This window comes from Dipodomys spectabilis, unplaced genomic scaffold, assembly GCF_019054845.1.
Source record: "Dipodomys spectabilis isolate Male_0828 unplaced genomic scaffold, ASM1905484v1 ptg000030l, whole genome shotgun sequence".
NCBI classification, from domain to species: Eukaryota; Metazoa; Chordata; class Mammalia; order Rodentia; family Heteromyidae; genus Dipodomys; species Dipodomys spectabilis.
The window spans coordinates 1,760,946-1,782,215 of record NW_024870707.1 but is presented as its reverse complement, the minus strand read 5'-3'; the positions used below and the strand labels follow the sequence as shown (position 1 = coordinate 1,782,215).

The window sequence follows — 21,270 nt, the reverse complement described above, 5'->3', positions numbered from 1 at the left end:
ACAAAACTCCAAAGTGGAGCTGAGGCCAAAGGGGTCGAATGTCAGCCTTCAGTGAAAAAGCCAAGTGAAAGCACAGGGCCCTGAATTCAAGCTCCAGTATGGGCATATATACAGAAAGCAAACCAATAAAAAACAGTGATGGGGTCCTTGTTCTTATGTTTGAAGTCTTTCTAAACACTAGGTGATTCATATTTTTTATATGTAACACACCTCTATGCTTACTATTCATTAATTCAATAATCTTTATTGAGCACCTACTTTGGATTAGGTATTATCTCAAGGCCCTGAGGCTATAATAGTAAATAAAACTGCTGAAACCTCTGTCCTTATAGAATTTACCTTCTGGTGGGAGGAGACTACAAATAAATCAAGTAAAACCTGTAGGTAAAAAATGTTAGATGGTAGCCGGGCGTTGGGTGGCTCACGCCTATAATCCTAGTTACTCAGGAGGCTGAGACCTGAGGATCGCTGTTCAAAGCCAGTCCCGGCAGGAAGTCGGTGAAACTCTAATCTCCAATAAACCACCAGAAAACCAGAAGTGGCGCTGTAGTTCAAGTGGTAGAGCACTTGCCATAAGCTGAAGAAATGAGGGTCAGCACTCAAGGCCAGAGTTCAAGCCCCATGACCGACAAAAAAAGAAAAAAAATGTTAGATGGTGACTAGTGTTTTGATAGAAACAGCAAGAAAGGAGCTGGGTGCCAGTGGCTCATGTTTGCAATCCTAGCTATTCAGGAGGCTGCAATCCGAGGATAGTGGTTGGAAGGCAGCCTTGGAAAGTCTATGAGACATGGTTATTTCCAATTAACCTCTAAAAAGCTGGAATTGGAGCTGTGGCTCAAGTTGTAGAATGCTAGATTTGAGGACAAAAGCTCAGACACACAGATAAAGCATCCAAGCTGGCCCTGAGTTTAAGCCCCAGTACTGGCAAACACACACACACACACACACACACACACACACACACACATACACACACACACACACACCACACCACACCACACACCAGCAAGAAGGATATTTGAAATATGTGTGCATATATATATATAAATTGTTGTCATCATGGGGCTTGAACTCAGCCTGAGCTTTATTCCTGGGCTTTTTTGCTCAAGGTAAGTACTCTACCACATTGAGCCAATTAACTGGTGGTTAATTGGAGATAAAAGTCTCATGGACCTGAGATCTGAGGATCCTGGTTTTAAGGCAGCTTGGGCAGGAGAGACCATGAGACTCCTATCTCCAATAAACCACCAGAAAACCGGAAGTGGCGCTGTAGCTCAAGTGGTAGAGCGCTCGCCTTGAGCTGAAGAGCTGAGGGACAGTGCCCAGGCCCAGAGTTCAAGCCCCACGACCGACAAAAAAAAAAAAAAAATAATAATAATAAAAGTCTCATGGACCTTCCTGCCCGAGCTGCCTTAAAACCAGGATCCTCAGATCTCAGTCTCCTGAGTATCTAGGATTACAGGCATGAGCCACCGTTTTCCAGCAAGTGTGTATATTTGTGTGTATGTTTTTTTACTTTTAATTTTCTTGGTGGTACTGAGGTTCGGGCCTTGAGCTCACTAGTCAAGTCCATTAACATTTGAGCCACACTTCTAGCCCTTTTTGCTTGAGGTTCTTTTCTAGATAGGGTTTTGCTTTTTTTTTTTTGCCTTTTTCCCCTAGAGCAAGCTTTGAGGATTTCCATCCTTCTTTCTTTGCTTCTTCAAATAGCTGGGATTACAGAAGCATATCACCATTTCTATCTTATTTTGTTGAGAAGGGGATTTTGATTAGTTTTTGTCAGGGCTGACCTTGAACATCCATCCTCCTAATCTCTGCCTCTTGAGTAGTTGGGACTACAGGTGTGAGTTACTTTGCCAGGCATAAGTTTGATTTTATTTTATTTATTTTTTGCCAGTCTTGGGGGTTGAAATGAGGGCCTGAGCACTGTCCCAGAGCTTCTTTTGCTCAAGGCTAGCACTCTACCACTTGAGCTACAGTGCTACTTTTGGTCTCGTTTGTTTATGTGGTACTCAGGAATCAAAGCCAGGGCTTCATGCATGCTAGGCAAGCACTCTATCGCTAAACCACATTCTAAGCCGATAAGTGTGATTTTAAATAGAGTGATCTGGGAAGGCTTGACTAAGAAGGTGATATTTAAGCCAGGTGCAGGTGGCTCACTTCTGCAATCCTAGTTACTAAGAAGGCAGAGATTGGAGATGAACAAAAAATCTGAGATAGCCGGGTGCCAGTGGCTCACGCCTGTAATCCTAGCTACTCAGGAGGCTGAGATCTGAGGATCCAGGTTCAAAGCCAGCCTGGGCAAAGAAAGCCTGTGAGACTCTTATCGCCAATAAACCACTAGAAAACCAGAAGTGGCGCTCTGGCTCAAGCGGTAGAATGCTCGCCTTGAGCTGAAGAGCACAGGGATAGTGCCCAAGCCCAGAGTTCAAGCCCCACGATTGACCAAAAGAAAAAATATCTTAGATAGTACCAGGTACTGAGTTCAAGCCCCAGGACCCCCAAGCCCTCCCCCACCACTCTTAAGAACTGAAAGAGGGCTGGGAATGTGGTTTAGTGGTAGAGCGCTAACTTTCAGCAAAAAAGAAGCTCAGGGACAGTGTCCAGGCCCCAAGTTCAAGTACCAAGACTGCCCCACCCCCTCAAAAAAAAACCTGAAGGTGGGGCTGGGAAGGTGGCTCAGTGGTAGAGTGCTTGCCTTGCATGCATGAGGCCCTGGGTTCTATTCCTCAGCACCACATAAGCAGAAAAAGCTGGAAGTGGTGCTGTGGCTCAAGTGGTAGAGTGAGTGCTAGCCTTGAGCTGAAGAGCTGAGGGACAGTGCCCAGGCCCAGAGTTCAAGCCCCACAACTGGCCAAAAAAAAAAAAAAAATGTGAAGGAAGCAAGCCATCTGTATTTTTGTATTTTTGGATGATTTCATGGAACTTCAAGGTCCTTTACTTGGAATATTTCTATAGAAGACAGCTAGAATATATATGCAAAATTAATTGTGGTAATGTTTGTGATGGCATTCTAGGAATTCATAAATATAGAATAATGTCAGTGATATATAAAATCACAGTTATATATATAAAATAACACAGTATAATTAGGAAGTAGGACAAGGTACAGTTTAGGCTGGGAATGTGGCTTAGTGGTAGAGTGCTTGCCTAGTATGCATGAAGCCCTGGGTTTGATTTCTCAGTACCACAGAAACACAAAAAGCTGGAAGTGGTGCTGTAGCTCCAGTGGCAGAGTGCTATAGGCTTGAGCAAAAGAAGCTCAGGGACAATGTCCTGGCCAAAAAAAAAAAAAAAAAGACAAGGTACAATGTAAGGACTAATTGTTCTACATGGCATCAGAATATCTGTGAGTATCTTTTCATTTTCTCCACAGAGGAAAGGGGATTCTTCCAGCCTGTGTCAGAACCCTCCAGACTTGTGTTTGGTAGCCCACTTGGCCACTGTTTTTTGTTTTGTGGTCAGCTAGGGTATAATCAGTATTTGTAGTATCTAAATTATTTGTTCTGTGAAACCAAATGATGTTACAGAGACATCACTTGCCAAACCATGAGTTACTGGCATGTTGATTTGGCCAAAAAGTCCTGAACTAATTTTTTTTTTTTTTTGTACTGTACTGGGGCTTGAATTCAGGGTCTGGAAGTTAGCCCATAGCATCTTCACTCAAGACTAGTGCTCTACTTGAACCACAATGGTAGATAAGACTTTCCCACCTAAGCCGTCCTAGAACTGTGATTTTCAGATCTTAGCCTCCTGAGTAGCTAGGATTACAGGTGTGAGCCATGGTACTTGTCTTAAATTTTCTTTCTTAACCTCCAAGTGTGAGCCATGGTAGGATTACAGGTGTGAGCCATGGTACTTGTCTTAAGTTTTCTTTCTTACCCTCCATTTTATTGTCTCACAAGGTCTAGAACCCGGAAAGTGAACAACAAACTATACTGTGTATTCCATCTAGATTCAGGGATTCTTTTCTTTCTTTTCCTCCTCCTCTTCCTCCACCTCCTCCTCTTTGTGCGTCATGGGGCCTGAACTCTGGGCCTGGGCGCTGTCCCTCAGCTCTTTAGCTCAGGGCTAGTGCTCTACCGCTTGAGCCACAGCGCCACTTCGGGCTCTTCCTGCTTATGTGGTGCTGAAAAATTGAACCCAGGGCCTCATGCATGCAAGGCACTCCACCACTGAGCTGCTTTCCCAGCCCATCCTCTTCTTCTTCCTCCTTCTCCTCCTCTCTTTCTTTTTACCAGTCCTGGGACTTGAACTCAGGGCCTGGGCACTGCCCCTGAGCTTCTTTGTGCTCAATGCTAGCACTCTACCACTTGAGCAACATCCCCACTTCCCACTCTTTTTTTTTTTGGTCGGTCGTGGGGCTTGAACTCTGGGCTTGGGCCCTGTCCCCGCGCTCTTCAGCTCGAGCGCTCTACCGCTACCCCTTGAGCCACAGCGCCACTTCTGGTTTTCTGTTGGTTTATTGGCTAAAAGAGTTTCACGGACTTTCCTTGCCCGGGCTGGCTTTGAACCACGATCCTCAGGTCTCAGCCAGTGGTCCAGGTATTTTGTAACTCCTAAGAGCATCTTTAACGACTTAACCTTTTTTAAGCAAATCTATTTTTCTAGGAAAAGTAGGTTCGACGAGTCTCTTAGAATCCTGAAAGACCTTCCTAGTGTGGCAGATTGTGCGTGCAGCCTCCTCATCACCTTGCTAGAAGGCACTCCCCTAGTCCTGAGAGCTTGCAACACGCGTCCACAACACAGCCAAGAGGGAAGGCAGCCTGGATGCTGTTGCTGGTGCAATAAGGAGGGTGTGCCGTAGGCCCAAGGCTGGCCAACCACCACCCTCACTCATTCACTCATTCATCCCATGTTTTCTTTTCATCAGGTGCACCCTCAGTACCCAGCAAGGGGTATTTGCCCACCAGGGTCATCCAGAACCCCATGTGAGTGCGATTCACCCAAACCAAGAACTTCAAGATTCCCAGGTCAGGAAGAGCTCTGAGACAAAGAGCTGCGCCCCTGCGGCTGCCGGCGCTGAGGGCGCCGCCCGCGGTCCCCAGGGTTTTGGCGCGGCTGCAATTCCACTCCCTAAGTGCAGGGGGCGCTGCGACCCCGGCGCTCCTCCCCCGCCCCGCCCCCCGCCCCTCGCGCCGCGCTCGGCCCGGGCCTGGGCTCGGCTGGGTAAGAAGGGCGGCGCCGCGGTGGTACGTTCCTCGCGGCTGCTCTCCACCTCCTGCCTCCTCCCTTCTCCTCCTCCTTCTCCCCCGCCCTCCCCGCCAGTGGTAGGTGCCGGAAGTGCCGCCATTTTGGAGTGTTCTGCTCTGGCGGCAGCGGCGGCGGCGGCGGCGGCGGCGGCGGCGGCGGCGGGACGCGGAGGCTCCCTCGGGACTTCGCCTCAGCAGCGAGGCGGCGGCGGCGGCGGCGGCGGCGGCGGAAGCGGCGGCGGCGGTAGCGGCGGCGGCGGCGGCGGCGGCGGCAGCAGCAGCGGTAGCAGCGGCGGCTGCGGAAGCGCAGGCAGCAGCTGAGGCGGCGGCAGGCTCAGGTGCAGCCGCTGGTGAGTGCGGCGGCCGTGGGATAACGGGCCGCTCGGGACGGGGGGTGGGGGGGCCGGCCGGCCGGCCCGCTGGCCGGAGGGAGGGACGGACGGACGGACGGAAGGCAGGCAGGAAGGAGAAGAGGCTGGAGGGAGGCGCCGCGGGGCGGGTCCGCTTCGGCCGCCCGCGGGTCACCGGGCCCCCCTGGCGGGCGCGGTCGCTTCTGGGTTCCCGGGTTCCTGGAGGCAAGCCCCCCGCGTGTCGGGGCCCTTGGCACCCCGGGTGTCTTCGCGCTCGCGGGGCGCGTGCCCCCCTCACCCCGCCCAGCGCCCAGGGAGACCCGCCCTCCTCGTGGCCCGAGCCCGGGTCTCGGCGCCCTTGGCCTTCGGCCTCCGGGACCGGATTGCTGCGTGGCTCTGCCCCGGGGGGTGGGGGGGTGAGGGGCCGCCCTGACCTCCTTCCGACCATCGTAGGGGACGCAGGCTGTCGGCTCACCCGACCTTTTCGTCCCACGTGTTTTGGGGGGGGAAGGGTGCCCCGGGATCCCCCGCCCCCGAGGTGTGTGGCGGGGTCACTGGGCTTCTTTGGAACCTGGAGAGCCGAACTCTCCCCCTCCCCCCCCCCCCCCCCCGTTATTGCTCCAGATCCGCTAGCGCCTGGGCTCGCCCTGCCCTCTTTCCCCCCTCCCCCAATCAGGTGCTCACCTAGTCGCGGCCTGGTGTCTGGGCTGGGATCTCACACCCGGGAGCACGGAGAGCGCATTCAAGCGCCGAGGAGCTGGATTATAACATTTGAAGTCAGTTCGTGTTCTTGGGTCGTAGTCCTCCCGGGCAGCTGAATTGTTTTAATTTTCTAAGACCAATGCATGGCATACATGGCTTTTAGGAGTTTCTCATTGGTTTTGGCTCATTCCCATACATAGTTGAGGTGAGATTTACTTTATTTTATTTTTAAATTTTTTTTGGTCACAGTCTGTTTTCGCCAAAAATGGAATCTCTGTCTTATCTGGTCTGCTTCGCTGTCTTATCTAGTCTGCTGAGAGTAAAGAGTGTTAATGTTTGTTACTCTCGTTAAAAGGTTGCTTTAACCGTTTTTTAAAGAGCGTGGGGCACTTTGTAATGTCTGCCGTGTTGGGATAGCAAACACCCAGTGAGTCTTTTCACAGGAATTATACCTTTAAATGGTCTGTTCACTGTCTGAATCGGGAGGGGCTTTAAATGCATTCTTTCACCTTTGCCACAGGTGCAGCAAGCTTAAGTTTCCTCCATAAATCTTCAGTGAGAGTGAAGATGTCTTCCCGTGGAATCATTCAGGGCTCTCTTATGTTTTAGCATTAACGAGCCTCTAGCATGTATGAATGACTGCTATAGTGATTGTTCTCCCAAGGCCAGGTTTTATATCCTAGCTTTGCCTACCCAGTGTATGATTTCTGATGATGACTTAGCCAAGATTGAAGCCATATTGTTGGTAAAGCAAAGCTGGAGCTTTCAGCTGTTGCTTTAAGTAAGAAGCTTAGGGTTCCCCTAGTGGTTCCTTCCTCAGGACTGTCCACCACCTGTTTCCATTAGAATGGTCTTTGGCCTCAGAGTGTAGGCCTCAACTTCTCTAGTCACTCATGTTAAATCTGTTTTTCTTCTAAGGTAGTAGAGACTTAAAGTCCATTAGCAATAGGGCTGTTGCTGATGGACTGTCTTTTCTAATGTTTTCTGACGGAATTGAGTCCCTCAAGAGGTAAAGTGAGGTCTGTTTTATTTTTTGTCGTTCGTGGGGCTTGAACTCTGGACAGCCTGGTGCTATCCCTGAGTTCTTTTGCTCAAGGCTATTACTCTACTACTTTGAGTCATAACACCACTTCTGGTTTTCTGGTGATTAATTGGAGATAAAAGTCTGGAGGGGCTGGCCAGCGCCTGTGCCTGTTATCCCAGCTACTCAGGAGGCTGAGATCTGAGGATCATGGTTCAAAGCCAGCCTGGGCAGGAAAAGCTGAGAAACTCTTATCTCTAATAAACCATCAGAAAACTGGAAGTGGTGCTGTGGCTCAAATGGTGGAGGGCTAGCCTTCAGCTGAAGAGCTCAGGGACTATGATAGCCCAGGCCTAGAGTTCAAGCCCTCCACTCCCCCACCAAAAAAAGTCTTAAGGACTTTCCCACCTGGACTGGCTTTGAAATTAGGTCCTCATCTCAGCCTCATCAATATTTAGGATTATAAGCATGAGCCACGGAGCTGGGAATGTGGCTTAGTGGTAGAGTGCTTGCCTTGCATGCATGAGGCCCTGGGTTCGATTTCTCAGCGCCACATGAGCAGAAAAAGCTGGAAGTGGTACTGTGGTACTGTGGCTCAAGCTGAATAGCTGAGGGACAGAGCAGAGCCTAGGCCCAGAGTTCAGGCCCCACGACCAAAAAAAAAAAAAAAAAAGCATGAGCCACAAATGCCTGGCTCTGTTTTTCAGCTTCTTTTCTTCAGCTTTTGTGCTCAAGGTTAGCACTCTACCAATTGAGCCACAGCTCCACCTCTGGTCTTTTTTGTGGTTATTAATTTGAGATAAGAGTCTCATGGACTTTTCTGCCAGGGCTCTATCTTCACATCTCAGCTTCTTGAGTAGTTAGTATTACAGGCGTGGGGCACCAGTGCTTGGCTTCTATTTTTCTTATTACAGAAGTTCTAAGTTCATTATAAAGAGAGATAAATCAGAAAGGAAGAAACTCAGCCCAGTCACAAAATTTAGTAATATTTGGTCTTTTTTATTTTATACATCTTTTGTTTTGCTAGGATAGAATCCAGCTGGATGCTCTATCACTTAGATACAAATCCAGACCTCATTCTTTTTATATGCTGTGGAAGTGTTGTTTACTAATATAGGCTTATTCTAATGAGTTTTCCTTAGATCTTAACCTCCTGAGTAGCTAGGATTACAGGCATGAGCCACCTGCATCCAAGCTTGTATCATGTTTTTAAGATTAAATAATTGGTGGTAAGCTTGGCTTATTTTATGAACTATTTTAAATAGTGTTCTGTATTTAATGAAATTTCTGCACGTATGAAATAGGCCAGTGGACTATCAGGCGTAGGAGCAGAGAAATCTTTTTTTTTTTTTGTCCATCATGGGCTTTGAACTTGGCCTGGGTGCTGTCCCTTAGCTCTTCAGCTCAAGGTGAGCACTCTACCTCTTGAGCCACAGTACCACTTCCGGTTTCCTGGTGGTTAATTGGAGATGTGAGTCTCACAGACTTTCCTTGCCCAGGCTGGCTTTGAACCATGATCCTCAGATCTCAGCTTCCTGAGTAGCTAGGATTACAGGTGTGAGCCACTTGTGCCCAGCTCAAATTCTAGCTAGGCGGCTTGCCTCAAGATTGTAACATTAGCTACTTAGGAAGCAGATATCATGGAATGGTGTTCAAGACTAGCCCAAGCCAACAAAAAAAGTTTGTAAATGCACTTGGCCAACCACCGGATGCAGTAGCACACAATGGTGTCATTCCAGCAGTTCTGGGAAACACAAATAGGATTGCAATTCAGGTCAGCCTGGCCATAAAGTGAGACCTTATCTCAAAAAATAACACAAAGGGCTGGCAGAGTGGTTCAAATGGTAGAGCTTCTGCCTAGTAAGTGAGAAGCCTTGAGGCCAACCACCAATATTGCCAGAAAACGCTCCCTAAAACTTTTGAGTTTTTAAAATTACTTTTGCTAAGAATTGGAAATAGAATGTATCTTAGAAGTCCAAAGTTTTCAGAAATATAATTTGAATCAGATAATAACTTTGTAGCTTTTCTAAGCTTAATTTCTGTCAGATCCCAAAGCTGATTACTAGCTATTTAGCTAATGCTAACTACTTTGTAGGTGTGCTATGGCTAACAGAGGTGGTTAAAAGGTAAGTAAAATATAAACAACTTTTGATAAAAATCTGAGGAATTAGACTTTTAAAGTTGGAGGTGGGGGCTGGGAAGGTGGTTCAGTGGTAGAATGCTTGCCTTGCATGCATGAGGCCCTGGGTTTGATTCCTCAGCACCACATAAGCAGAAAAAGCCAGAAGTGGTACTGTGGCTCAAGTGGTAGAGCGCTAGCCTTGAGCTGAAGAGCTGAGGAGGCCCAGAGTTCACCAAAACAAAACATATATATTATATATATACATACACACGTGTGTGTGTGTGTGTGTGTGTGTGTGTATAAGAAGAAGGTGGGATCCTTAAGGTGGAAACTTGCACTTGGATTTCATGGCTCACACCTTGTAATCCTAGCTACCAGGAGCATGAGATCTGGAGGATCATAGCTAGAATCTAGCCTAGGCAAAAAAATAAAAAATTAAAAAAATCACTAAATAATCAACAGGTCTGGAGTTGTGACTCTACAGGTAGAGTGCCCACCTAGCAGTGGGAGGGTCTGAATTCAAGCCCTAGTACCACAAAAAAGAAAAGAAATTTATGAAATGAATAGTGATGTGACTTGAATGAATTTTATAAATAATAGCCCCGGAAAGAAAGCTGTGACAACTCAGCACATTGGATTTAGAAACTGGTACTGCTATTGTGACCATACATTTCTGGATTAGGAATGGTAATGTCAGAATTAAATGAGTTAACTCATTTTAGTCATTGAACAATGTCTTTTCCATCTTTTCAGTAAGCAAACTACCTGTCATGGGTCAATAATGTACTAATGGCAGTTCAGGTAAAATAAGTAACAAGTGAAATGGCAAGTAGTCCTGTACAGTTAGGAGCTTCTAATTAAGCATTCCCTTCATTTCTACACTTTGGATGTGGGTTTTCTTTTGCATTTTCTTGGGTTGTGACTTTTTTTTTTGGTTGGTTATGGGCCCTGAACTCTGGGCCTGGGCACTGTTCCTCAGCTCAAGGCTAGCACTCTACCACTTGAGCCACAGTGCTATCTCAGGCTTTTTCTGCTTATGTGGTGCTGAGGAATGAACCCAGGACCTCATGCATGCAAGGCAAACACTACCCTACCACTGAGCCACCTTCCCAGCCTCTTAAGATTGTTTTGAACAACCCAATTCATACGTCTGAGATGTAGGCCTTTTCTCCATAGAATCTTTTAAAGCTCATTGTTCCTTGTAGAATGCTTGGAATTATGTGTTTTCTTTTTTTTTTTTTTTGGCCGGTCATGGGGCTTGAACTCTGGGCCTGGACACTGTCCCTCAGCTCTTCAGCTCAAGGCGAGCGCTCTACCACTTGAGCCACAGTACCACTTCTGGCTTTTTCTGCTTATGTGGTGCTTATGAAGCGCCACTTCCGGTTTTCTGGTGGTTTATTGAAGATAGGAGTCTCACGGTTTCTCCTGCCCGGGCTGGCTTTGAACCGCGATCCTCAGATCTCAGCCTCCTGAGTAGCTAGGATTACAGGCGTGAGCCACCAGCGCCCGGCTCGTCTTTATTTTTCTATTTTCTCTGAACAGACATTTTACATTAACAAGACTTTCACATGAAGCAGAGACAGTGAAAATGAAATCTAGAAAACACATAATTCCAAGCAGGGCGCTGGTGGCTCACGCCTGTAATCCTAGCTACTCAGGAGGCTGAGATCTGAGGATCGCGGTTCAAAGCCAGCCCGGGCAGGAGAAACCGTGAGACTCCTATCTCCAATAAACCACCAGAAAACCGGAAGTGGCGCTGTAGCTCAAGTGGTAGAGTGCTCGCCTTGAGCTGAAGAGCTGAGGGACAGCGCCCAGGCCCAAAGTTCAAGCCCCACGACCGACCAAAAAAAAAAAAAAAAAGAAAAATAAAGACGAGTGTGTTGGATTTCTAATAGAGGTCATTTAGATCTCTTTCTAGTTTAATTAAGTGATAAGAGATTAGGAATCAAATATACTTGTATGTGTGTATCTACTGCTGGAGTTTCAACTCAGGGTCTCTTGTTCTTGGCTTCTTCCACTCAAGGCTAGGGCCCTGCCATTTGAGCCACCTTAGTTCTGGCATTTTGCTGTTTAATTGGAAATAAGAATCTCATGGATTTTTTTCTGTTCAATTTAACTATTTCCTTTGTAAACTATATTGTATCAAGAATCTTTATCTGATTTTTTTTTTTTTTTTTTGTCATCAGTCATGTGGCTTGAACTTAGGGCTTGGCCACTTTTTTTTTTTTGTGTGGTCTGGTCGGGGGTGCTGTTCCTCAGCTCTTCAGCTCAAGGCTAGCACTCTACCACTTGAGCCACGGCGCCACTTTCGGCTTTTTTCTTTTTGCTTATGTGGTGCTGAGGAATCAAACCCAGGGCCTTATGCATGCAAGGCAAGCACTCTACCACTGAGCCACCTTCCCAGACCCCGGGCCTGGCCACTTTTGCACTTGAGCTTTTTTGTTCAAGGCTAGTGCTCTACCACTTGGAGCCACAGCTCAGGTTTTCTGGTAGTTTATTGGGGGTAAGAGTCTCTGGACTTTCCTGGCCAGGCTGGCTTGAAACGTGATCCTCATGAGAGGCAAAGACACTGGCACCTGGCTCCTTTGTAATTTGCTAAAGTCAGTTTTTTCTTTTCCTTTCTGTCTGGCTTTTTTTTTTTTTTCCTTAAAGTCAGGCTTTTGTTCTATAGCCCCATCCTGGCCTCATTCTCCCTAATACTGGGATTACAGTTATGGCTTTGTTATTGTTTTTAACAGAAGACATGAATCTCATAAATGGAAAAAAGTACACTAAAACCAGACTAGCTAAAGGAGACTTGAGTTTATTTCAGTATTCTAAATTTAGTATTTTAGCAGTTAGAATTTTGTGAAGTTCTGTTTATACTAAAATCAGTTGACCTTGTCACCTACTTACAAGACATGGACTCACTTTCAGAAGATATTTTGGATTATAACATGTTTTTTCTTTCCCTTCACTTAGAATATAAGACAACATGTGTGAAGAGGAATGGTGAATTCTAGAATAGTGGTTACAGTGAGATTGAAGAGATCTGACCTCAGTTGATTTGAATGTGTCACTTTGGGGATGTTGTCATAGGTGTAGAGTATGTATTCAGCTTTAACAAATGGAATTGAATAATTTCATTTTTCTTCCCAAGCTATCTATTGAAACCTTATTTTTGAGGGGGAATGTCTTGTTTGTTATACAAAATGAAGTGGTTTTTTTTTGGTTTTTTTTTTGGTCAGTCGTGGGGCTTGAACTCTGGGCCTGGGCGCTGTCCCTCAGCTCTTCAGCTCAAGGCGAGCGCTCTACCACTTGAGCTACAGCGCCACTTCCGGTTTTCTGGTGGTTTATTGGAGATAGGAGTCTCACGGTTTCTCCTGCCCGGGCTGGCTTTGAACCGCGATCCTCAGATCTCAGCCTCCTGAGTAGCTAGGATTACAGGTGTGAGCCACCAGCGCCCGGCTACAAAATGAAGTTTTTGTTTCTGGAATGTTTAATGTTATACTTTTTAAAGTATTACATAACATTGTAGTGTGTGTGTGTCTGTGTGTCTCTCTGTGTGTCTCTGTGTGTCTGTGTCTCGGTTGTGGGGCCTGAACTGTGGGCCTGGGCACTTCAGCTCAAGGCTAGTGCCCTACCACTTGAGTCACAGCATCACTTTTTCTGCTTATGTGGTGCTGAGGAATCAAACTCAGGACCTCATGCATGCAAGGCAAGCGCTCTACCATTTGAGCCATCTTCCAAGCCGAACATTGTAGCTTTTTAGCTAAAAGATTTTCTAAATTTAGAGACTGTCACTATTTTTTCCTTGTGTTTTTACCCTTTTGTTTCCTGCAAGTGAAGCAGGCTCTTGCAAAGATTGTGGGAATGTGTGATATTTGGTGATAATGTGGGGTAACTGATAGTATATGGAGTAGACTTTTTTTTGACCCAATATTATTTGGACATCTGTTAAGTTTTTGCTAGTTTCTGTTTTGTACAGATAATTCATTGTAGGCTTCTCCCAGTTTCTTTGTGTTTACAGGCTTTTTGTATGTGGGAAACATTCTTTTCTGTGCCCAAGTCCTTCCCCCATACTATAGCCACAGTAGCATAGTGTTTCTTCGGGGTCAGTTTTGTCTGGATGATGTTGCATTAGATTCTGTGGGATTATGCCAGTAAGAGGCACCTGTGCTTATTTATTGGCCTCTTTCCTGCTGTTCTATCAACTGTTTTGGGAGGGGAATAGGGAATAAAGAAAGTCAGGGTGGTGGTAACAACCTGAATGAAATGTTTACCTATTTGACATTTTTCAGTTAGTTTATGATTACAGCATGATGAAGCAGTTTGGCACTGTTGTGAAATAGTCATTTTAAGTCTTACGGGCAGGCTTTTGATATGGTAAAAGACTCCTTAGGTCTGTATTTCCTAGATGGCAAATACAAAAGCAAGTGCTTCATTTTTTGTTCATATTTGTTCTTTTAACCCCTTCCTGCTCATGATTCAATTCCTATATGTTACCACTAACTTTTTTTTTTTTTTTTGCTAGTCCTGGGGTTTGAACCCAGAGTTTGTGCACTGTCCCTGAGCTTTTGCTCAAGACTAGCACTCTACCACTTGAACTACAGTGCCACTTCTGGTGTTTTCTGTTTATGTGGTCCTGAGGAATCAAATCCAGGGCTTCATGCATGCTGGGCAAGCACTCTACCATTGAGCCATCTTCCAAGCCTAACATTGTAACTTTTTAGCTAAAAGATTTTCTAAATTTAGAGACTGTCACTATTTTTTCCTTGTTTTTTTACCCTTTTGTTTCCTGCAAGTGAAGCAGGCTCTTGCAAAGATTCCCAGCTTTTTTTGTTAGTTTGTTTTAATGAAGCTTTTCCTGATCCTTTCAGTAACGATATTTATAGAATAAGATTTAGTCTTTTATTGATATTGCTTTTTATTTCAGGGAGGTTTTAGGGTTTTTGAGGATTAGAAACTGTCTTATGCTTAGTATATTATATATTATATACCCTTTTTGCTAGGGGTATTTAGGCACACATTCCTATTCTAGTTACAGCTTTTTTTTTTGGGGTCGGTTGTAGAGCTTGAACTCTGGGCCTAGGCGCTGTCCCTGTGCTCTTCAGCTCAAGGCAAACCTTCTACTGCTAGAGCCACAGCACCACTTCTGGTTTTCTGTTGGTTAATTAGAGATAAGAGTCTCACGGACTTTCCTGCCTGGGTTGGCTTTGAACCGCAATCCTCAGATCTCAGCCTCCTGAGTAGCTAGGATTACAGGCGTGAGCCACCAGCGCCTGGTTTAGTTACACTTTTTAAAAAAAATTTTATTTTATTTTATTTTATTTTATTTTTGTCGGTTGTGGGGCCTGAACTCTGGGCCTGGGCGCTGTCCCTGAGCTCTTCAAGTCAAGGCTAGCACTCTACCACTTGAGCCTCAGAGCCACTTCCGCTTTTTCTCCTTATGTGGTGCTGAAGAATCAAACCCAGGGCCTCATGCATGCAAGGCAAGCGCTCTACCACTGAGCCACCTTCCCAGCCCCTAGTTACACTTTTTAAATTTTATTTTATTTTGTTGGTTGTGGGCCTGAACTCTGGGCCTGGGTGCTGTCCCTCAGCTCCTCAGCTCAAGGCTAGCACTCTACCACTTGAGCCACAGTGCCACTTCTGGCTTTTTCTGTTTATGTGGTGCTGAGGAATCAAACTCAGGCCTCAAGCATATAAGGTAAGCACTCTACCACTGAGCCAACTTCCCAGCCCTCTAGTTATACTTTCCATCAGCATATTGGACTAGGTGGGGCACGTTGGCACAATTTGGGAAATCAGATTCTTCTAGAAATTAAGAAGTTGCAGCTGAGATACAAGTCTTTTAGGAACAGACAGGTCACCTGAATTCAAAGAACTTAGGACACACAATCAGATGAGATACTCTAGAATTTCAATTTAAGTTCAAGGCTCTACACACTTTCTACACAAACCTATTGCTAAGCTATATCTCTAGCCCTTTTTGCACTGGTATTTTGAGATAGGGTCTCTTCTTATCTCTGGACTTGCCAATTTTAGGTTTCCTATGATAAATAAGACAGGCTTACCACCTTGCCTAACTATATGGGTTAAAAAGTACTTTAAAACTTTTCTGCCTCCCAAGTAGCTAGTTTATAGATGTGCGACACCAGCACCTGGCTTGTAACTAGCTTTTTTTTTGTTTTTTGTTTTTGGTTGGTTGTGGGGCTTGAACTCTGGGCCTGGGCTCTATCCCTAAGCTCTTCAGCTCAAGGCTAGCGCTCTACCACTTGAGCCACAGCGCCATTTCCAGTTTTCTGGTGGTTTATTGGAGATAAGAGTCTCATGAACTTTTCCTGCCTGGGCTGGCTTTGAACTGTGATCTTCAGATTTCAGCCTTCTGAGTAGCTAGGATTACAGGCCTGAGTCACTGGTGCCTGGCATAACTAGCTTTTTAAATAAGTAAGACTAATAAAATAATACTGCTGGTTTTGGTAAGAAAATAAGATGAACTAAAATTTTTACGGAATTATTGTTTGTGAGACTTAGTTTTTTTTTTCTTCATTTGTAGTTCAGTAGCACATTTGTTTTAATATGCTGATTGTTTCTTCTTAAAATATTGATGGGCTTGAGTGGAACACAATAATGTGGGTTGGATGGAAGTTGAGACTAAACAAAGGGTAATGGTGAGTGGCTGTTTGCCCAGTTGATAGTCTCTCTAGTCCAGGCTCAGTAACTTCATGAATGATGTGTAACAGGACCATCACAGTGGTGTTTTTCTCTTTGAGAAATGTTAATGAGGGAGAGGAAAGCATGGACGATTTAGTGCTTCTAATTTGATTGCTTTTCTTGTGATCATTTGGTTTCTTTTAAGTTTATTACTGAGAAATACAAAATTTTCTTGTGTATTAATAAGCATAAATCAAGAGAGAAGAGCTAACTTTGACATGTGGAGATATATAACACACACACACACACACACACACACACACACACACACACACATACACACACACAAAAAAAAATACATTTGTAGCCTAGGCAAAGTTAAAAGACTTATTTGACTTCAGACTCTTGAGTTGTGATGCAGATATGTATATAAGCACTATTATGCCTTCATGTAGTGTATAAATTATATTGAACTGAATGCTGTGCACAAAGGTAATTTGATAGTCCATACTGCTTGCTTCTACTGGGTCCTTGCATAAAGTAAGTCCTCAGAGAAATTTTGTTAAATGCTCTTTTATCAGGTAGAATAGTTTTGTGAATTTGGTTAAATCCTTTTTTTTTTGTTGGTCATGGGGCTTGAACTCTGGGTGTAAGCGTTGCCTCAGCTCTTCAGCTCAGGGCTAGCACTCTTACCACTTGAGCCACACAGCACCACTTCCTGTTTTCTGGTGGGTAATTGGAGATCAGAGTCTTACAGACTTTCTTGCCTGGGCTGGGACTGAACTGCAGTCCTCAGATCTCAGCCTTCTGAATAGCTAGGATTACAGGTTTGAGCCACCAGCGTCCAGCTTGGTTAGATTTTATCTGAAGATAGAGTATGTTAAAACTCCAGGGAAGTTGGGTGCTGATGGCATAATCCTAGCTGCTTAGGAGGCTGAAATCTGAGAGGATCCTGTGCAAAGCCAGCCTGAGTGGGAAAGTCCTTGAGACTCTTATCTTCATTTAAGCACCACAAAATTGGAAGTGGAACTGTGGCTCGAAGTGATTGAGTGCTAGCCTTGAGCAAAAAGCTCAGCTGGGTGCCAGTGGTTCAAGCCTGTAATCCTAGCTACTCTGGAGGCTGAGATCAGGATCGCAGTTCAAAGACAACCCAGACAAGGACTTTTTTTTGGGGGGGGGGTGCGTCCGGTCGTGGGGCCTGAACTCTGGGCCTGGGCGCTGTCCCTCAGCTCTTCAACTCAAGGCTAGCGCTCTACCACTTGAGCCACAGTGCCATTTCTGGCTTTTTTGCTTATGTGGTGTTGAGGAATCGAACCCAGGACCTCAGGCACGCAAGGCAAGTGCTCTACCACTGAGCCACCTTCCCAGCCCATAGACAGGGACTCATCTCCAATTAACCACCAGAAAACTGGAAGTGGCGCTGTGGCTCGTGGTAGAGGGCTCTCCTTGACCTGAAGAGCTGAGGAACAGTGCCTAGGGCCAGAGTTAAAGCCACACAACCTACAAAAAAAGAAAAAGAAAAAAGCTCAGATATTTTCCAGGTCCTGAGTTTAAGCCCATGGGCCACATATAAAACAACAAAAACTCTAGGCAGAAGTAGTAGGAGTAGTTGTTGTTGTTGGTTTACAAGGGATTAAACTTTGGCTCTCTAGCTTTTTCACTCAGGGCTATCCCTGTGTCACTTGAGCTATGCTTCTAGTACCAGCGTTTTGCTGGTTAATTGCAGAGAAGTGTCTCTGCTCCCAGGCTTGTTTTGCTATTGTCTTTTTATGAGCAACTTTCCATTGGAACACAATGTGTTGGTTAAGATATGCTCCAGAAGCCAGGCACTGTTAGTTTATGCCTGTTATCCTAGCTACCCAGGAGGATGACTGGATCAGAGGATTGTTTGGGTCTAGCTGGCACAGAAATTATGAGAGTCTTACCTCCAACTAACCAGCAAAGTCGGGAATGGAGCTGTGGCTCAAGTGGTAGAATGCCAGCCTTGAGCAAAAAAGCTAAACCAGAGCAAGAGGCCTTGGTTTAATCCCCCAGTATTGATTTAGTAAACAAAAAAAGATTCCTGCCATAGAAGCTTTGTGAAGCTCTGTGATCTTGAAACACATCATATATTGCTTGAAGAAAGTCAGAAGGCTCCTAGAAAACCCTGACTTTGACTTAGTTTTCCATAGCTCTAAAGAAAAGGAAAATCTGATATGACTGTCAGTCTGTGCTCTTGGTTTTTGGGCAAAGAGACATGCCTTTCAAAGTAAAATCAAGGAAAAGCCAGTAGTAAAAATGAACAAAGCACCCAGGAGTTTGCATTCTCTTGTGTCTTGTAGCCTAGTTTTCTCCTTTTTGCTTTTTTTTTTTTTTTGCCAGTCATGGGGCCAGAACTTTGGGCCTGGGCGTGGCCCTGAGCTCTTCAGCTCCAGGCTAGCACTCTGCCACTTGAGCCACAGTGCCACTTCCAGTTTTTTCTGCTTATGTGGTGCTGAGGAATAGAACCCAGGGCCTCTTTTGGGCTTGCCTTCCTACTTCCCTTCTCAAGTCTATGAGAAATAATCCTAGAATGACACCATGTTTATTATGTAGTTATTTGTCGTATACTATTTGTTTAATAGTCTCTGAATACATTTACAAGTGCAATTTAAAAAAGTTTGCAAACCTCATTACTCAACTAATGGAGTTGGGAAATTACCTTAAAACCCTGTGGACCCAGGTGGGCGCCGTAAGCTCATGACTGTAGTCCTAGCTACTCAGGAGGCTGAGATCTGAGGATCCTGGTTCAAAGCCAGCTGGGCAGGAAAGTCCATGAGACTCTTACCTCCAATAAACCACTCAGAAAAACCGGAAGTGACACAGTGAATCAGGTGGTAGAGCACTATCCTTGAGCTGAAGAGCTGAGGGACAGTGTTCAGGCCTTAGAGTTCAAGCCCCATGACCAACTGAAAACAAAAAAAGCCCTGTGGGCCTGACCTACAGAAAAGCTTAGGTGAGTAAATGTAGCAAAGCCAGATTTTTTTTTTTTTTTTTGTTTGTTTGTTTGTAGAGCTTGAACTCTGGGCCTGGGCCCTGTCCCTAAGCTCTTCAGCTCAGGGCCAGCTCTCTACCACTTGAGCCACAGTGCCACTTCCAGCTTTTTCTGTGTATGTGGTACTGAGGAATCCAACCCAGAGCTTCATGCATGCTAGGCAAGCACTCTACCATTAGGCCACATTCCCAGCCCAAAGCCAGGTATTTTTGTAGGTTATCTTGATGTATATTGAATACTTTAACTGTCTCTCTCTCTTTTTTTTTTTCTTTTGATTTTTTGAATTAGAGATTGCCATTTTTACCTTTATAAATAGTGGTTAAGAATTTGGTTTTCAACCTGGAGGTGAAGTTCAAGTGGTAGAGCCCCTAGCCTAGCAAGCTTGAGGCTGTGAGTTCAAACTTTAGTACCCCTTCCCCCCAAAAAAAGGTTTTAATATACTTTATCATAATGGCATTCATATTTAGGCTTTTTAATTATTAATTTTTTGAGGTCAGTGAAAGGCTTTTATGAGCATAAAGATGTTTCTTGAGCTTTTCTCAAGGTACTTTTTAGCTCTCATAGATCAGGCCTAGAATGTTTGATGTTTTTGGTTGTTCCTATGAAGTCAAATGCTATTTTTATTAACGTTCATTTGTCTGGTGTAACTGCTCTATGCTAAGAAAAACCTATAGAGCCGGGAGCTGGTGGGTCACGCTTGTAATTCTAGCTACTCAGGAGGCTGAGATCTGAGGATCGTTGTGAGACTCTTATGTCCAGTTAACCAACAGAAAACCAGAAGTGGTGCTGTGGCTCAAGTGGTTGAGTGCTAGCCTTGAGCTGAAGAGCTGAGGGACAGCGCCCATGCCCAGAGTTCAAGCCCCATGACCAACAAAAGAAAAAAGAAAAACCTATAAGAAGACTTTATTCTGTTACAGGGAACTTACAACAACATAGAAAAATTCCTTCCTTTAGTCTGACAGCTTCACATCTCAGAGCAAATCAAATCCACATATCAGACTTGTAAATGATCTGTTTTCTTAAGATATCTTCTAACAGTGGGTTGATCTCCTGGGAGCTGAGTGGTAGCACATAGTTAGCTTGGGATAGTAGTTCATCTTCCAGAATTGTATCTCCTTTGTCTACACATTGTGGTTTGTTGTTGTTGTTGTTGTTTTGGGTCTGGTCGTGGGGCCTGAATTCTGGGCCTGGGCGCTGTCCCTCAGCTCTTCAGCTCAAGGCTAGGGCTCTACCACTTGAGCTACTTCTACCATAGTGCCACTTCTGGCTTTTTTCTTTTTGCTTATATGGTGCTGAGGAATCGAACCCAGGGCCTCATGCATGCAAGGCAAGCACTCTACCACTGAGCCACCTTCCCAGCTCACATTGTGTTTTTTTTGAGGTAGATTTGTAAGGTGACCATAAACTTCCCTGTTCCTGTACTCAGTTTTATTTATTAGAAAATTGTGTGTGTGAGATAATTTTTTTTTTTTTTTTGGTCAGTTGTGGGCCTTGAACTCTGGACCTGGGTGCTATCCCTCAGCTTTTTAGCTCAAAGCTAGCGCTCTTTTTTTTTTTTTTCGTCCAGTCCTGGGGCCTGAACGCTGTCCCTCAGCTCTTCAGCTCAGGGCTAGTGCTCTACCACTTGAGCCACAGCGCCACTTCTGGCTCTTTTCTTTTTTCTTATGTGGTGCTGAGGAATCGAACCTAGTGCCTCATGCATGCAAAGCAAGTGCTCTACCACTGAGCCACCTTCCCAGCCCCTAAGGCTCTTGAGCTAGCACTTGAGCCATAGTACCACTTCTGGTCTCTGGTGGTTAATTGGAGAGGAGAGTCTCACAGAGTTTCCTGCCTGGGCTGGCTTTGTATCATGATCCTCAGATCTCAGCCTCCTGAGTAGCTAGAATTGCAGGTGTGAGCCACCAGTGCCAGGCATAAATTTCTTTTTGTGTGTATGTGAGAACTGTCCTGAGCACTGTCCCTGAGCTACTTAGCTGAAGGCTAGAACTCCACCACTTGAGCCACAGCTCTGGTTTTCAATTAGAAATGAGTCTCATGGACTTTTCCTGTCTAAGCTGGCTTTTGAACCACAATCCTCAGATAGCTTCCTGAATAGGATTGCAGTTGTGAGCCCCAATGCCCAGCCACTTTCGGCTTTTTAAAATTAAGAGTTAAGAGTTTTAAGGTCTTTCTTGCTTGGGCTGGCTTTGAACTGCAGTCCTCACATCTCAGCTTCCTGAGTAGCTAGGATTACA

At 45.2% G+C, this 21,270-nt stretch overlaps 1 protein-coding gene across 4 annotated transcripts in view; it reads left to right on the top strand.

Annotated features, from left to right (window-relative positions):
• The first annotated feature begins 5,460 nt into the window (after nt 1-5,460).
• Celf1 (CUGBP Elav-like family member 1) overlaps nt 5,461-21,270 on the top strand; it is an 88,282-nt gene continuing 72,472 nt past the window's right edge. For 2 of the 4 annotated variants that reach the window (XM_042676452.1, XM_042676449.1), the window contains exon 1: nt 5,470-5,542. The gene's annotated coding sequence lies outside the window, so the exon portion shown is untranslated. Of the gene's footprint in view, nt 5,543-21,270 lie in introns of all 4 variants that reach the window. The other 2 variants (XM_042676453.1, XM_042676451.1) reach the window with 2 other exon arrangements.